Source organism: Arachis hypogaea, chromosome 11 (genome assembly GCF_003086295.3).
Source record: "Arachis hypogaea cultivar Tifrunner chromosome 11, arahy.Tifrunner.gnm2.J5K5, whole genome shotgun sequence".
Lineage (NCBI taxonomy): Eukaryota > Viridiplantae > Streptophyta > Magnoliopsida > Fabales > Fabaceae > Arachis > Arachis hypogaea.
In genome coordinates this window covers 121,159,444-121,162,643 of record NC_092046.1, presented here as the reverse complement: position 1 = coordinate 121,162,643, position 3,200 = coordinate 121,159,444, and positions in this window count along the sequence as shown.

Below are 3,200 nucleotides of genomic sequence, written 5' to 3'. Positions count from 1 at the left end.
GTTTTTACTTGACGACAAATTCAGTACACTTGCCGAAGGAAATTTGTTATGAGACAAGTTTTCCGTGCATCAAGTTTATGGCACCGTTGCCGGGGATTGATTGTGCATCAACAATGATTAGATTGGAGGATAACTAGATTGAGCATTTTATTTTTGCTTGATTTAATTTTCTGTTTGAGTCATTTACTTCCTATTTTAGTTAATTTCTTCCCTTCCCCCTTCTTTTTCTTTGTTATTTACTATTCATCTCACTAACCCACTAACTGTTTGATATATTGCATCACTCACACTAACAGTAATTCTGACAGATATACTTTCTGCACCTATTCTCTTTGCTTGTACTTGTTGGTTGTATGACAGGGAGAAGAAGCGGGGCTTCAACTTTCTTTGATTCTGAACCTGAGAGAACCTTCCTTAGACTAAGGAGGGAGGCAAGAGAAAAACGTGTAGTTGGTGCTGAAGAAGAGGAGGAACACTTTGAGGAATACTTTGAACCAAACATGGAAGAAAACATGGAAAACCATCGTGAGGAAGAGGCTCACAACCATGGCGGAAGAGATCGAGCAAATCATGCTGGGGAGGATAGAAGAGTTTTAGGCTCTTACATCAATCCAAACCCAGAAAACTGTGGAAGTAGCATTCAAAAGCCAACCATCCATGCCAACAATTTTGAACTAAAACCACAGCTGCTCACCCTTGTTCAGAACAACTGTTCGTTCAGAGGAAGTGTCCAAGAGGACCCCAATCAACATCTAACCACCTTCCTGAGAATATGTGACACAGTGAAGTCTAATGGTGTTCATCCTGACACCTATAGACTGCTCTTATTTCCATTCTCACTCAAGAATAAGGCAGCCAAGTGGCTGGAGTCTTTCCCAAAGGAGAGCTTGACAACTTGGGAAGATGTGGTGAACAAATTCTTAGCAAGATTTTACCCTCCTCAACGAATCAATAGGCTGAGAACTGAGGTCCAAACTTTCAGGCAACAAGATGGTGAGACTCTATATGAAGCATGGGAGATGTTTAAAGACCTAACAAGGAGGTGCCCACCAGATATGTTCAATGAATGGGTGCAGCTGCACATTTTCTATGAAGGGCTCTCTTATGAGTCAAAGAAGGCCGTAGACCATTCATCCGGAGGATCTTTGAACAAGAAGAAGACCATTGAGGAGGCCATAGATGTCATTGAAACAGTAGCAGAGAATGACTACTTCTATGCTTCCAAAGAGGGAACACAAGAGGAGTAATGGAGCTAAACAATGTAGATGCTCTGCTGGCCCAAAACAAGCTCATTACCTAGTAGCTGGCTGACCTCACCAAGAAGATGGAGAGAAACCAAGTAGCAGCAATCTCCACTTCATTAACAACCCAAGAAGGAGTGAATGAAGAAGCAGAGGGTAGTCAGGAGCAAGCCAACTACATTGGGAATTCACCTAGGCAAAACCATGATCCATACTCCAAGACCTACAACCCTGGATGGAGGAATCACCCAAACTTTGGGTGGGAAATCAACAAGACCAAAGCCTTGATCAAAGACGCCCAAATCCAACAATGCAGCCACCAACACTTCACATCTAGACCATATCAACACTCCCATAACAACACCTCTCCACATTCATATCAAGGCCAGAATAACCCTCCTCAGCCTGACCTATCATCATTTGATGAAGAATCTCAAGGATTGAGAATCTACTTGAAGGCATAAGTAAGGAGATTCAAGACAACAAGGTGTTCAAGGAGGAAGTGCGAGCCAGTTTCAAGAACCAGGGAGACACAATCAAGAGGTTGGAATCTCAAGTGGGGTATCTCTCTGAGCAAATTCCCAAACCCACAGATGGATTCCCAAGTGACACAGAGAAGAATTCGAGAGGTGAAACAAAGAAAGTAAGATGGGAAGATTGCAAGATGGTCACTATAAGTGATAAGGAGATTGGGGACAAGCCAAGCAAGCTGTCAGAACAACCTGAAAATACCTCAGTAGAAGAGGGGAAAAAGATTACCAAGAACCAGAAATCTCAAAACAGGAGCTGCTGAGACTCTATGCACCTTTTCCCCAACTGCTCAATGGTGCTGTGGAGAAGAGAATATACTCAAGATTTCTTGACTTGTTTGCATCTTTGCATGTGAACATACCGTTCATCAAGACTATCCAACAAATGCCTGCATACATCAAGTATATGAAGGAGCTGCTTCCCAGGAAAAGCTCACTCAAGGGAGGCCAAACTATAGTGATGAACAAGGAGTACAGTGCCCTCATTCAACCGCAGTTGCCTACGAAAAGAAAAGATCCAGGGAGTTTTCATGTCCCTGTGCCATAGGGGAAACAATGTTTGATAGAGCACTCTGCGATTTGGGAGCAAGCATCAACTTAATGCCCTTATCCCTGGTGAAGAGGCTGCAGATAATGAGATATTGCCCACAGATGTAGTCATCAGGTTGGCTGACAAAATCAAAAACAAGCAAGAGGGGTGGTGGAAAAGTGTTGTTAAAGGTGGGAAATACTTTCTTCCACAGACTTTGTTATCTTGGACATGGAAGAGATTCACACTCACCCAATCATATTGGGAAGACCATTCCTAGCTACAGCCAGAGCACTCATAGATGTGGGGTGAGGGAGCTAATATTGAGGATCCATGATGAACGACTTAGCTTTAATGTCTTCAAACTCTCACAAGAAGCAGACCAAGAAAACAAAGAACCAAGCAATGATCATAATGAGATGCTGACAGAGGAAACAAGCACTGAAGCACAACCACACATCTGAGAACCCACTGAATGATGAACAAGGCAAACAGCAATTGTCACAGCTCAAGGAAAGCTGGAGGAACCTAAACCACCAGAGCATGTGAAGACAACAACAAAATTCCCTTAGAAGAAGAAGTCGCCAAGAGCAAGGCAGCATCAAAAGGGACAAAGAAGAAGGTACCAAGGGGGTGGAGGAACAAGAAGATCCCTACTGAAGACTTCTCTCCAGAAGATAGAGTGATCTCAGCTTACTTCCTAGATATCCCTCCTAATCTCCCCACTGTACCATCTCAGTTACCTAAGGTTTCACTATCAACAGAGTTCCTCCTTGGAACATGTAGAGATCATTAATACAACCAACGGATAGAAGTCCAAGGCAAGAGGGGAGGACTTGAAGCATTATCAACCTCCCTAATGAAGGAGAAACGTCAAGCTAGTGACGCTAAAGAAGCGCT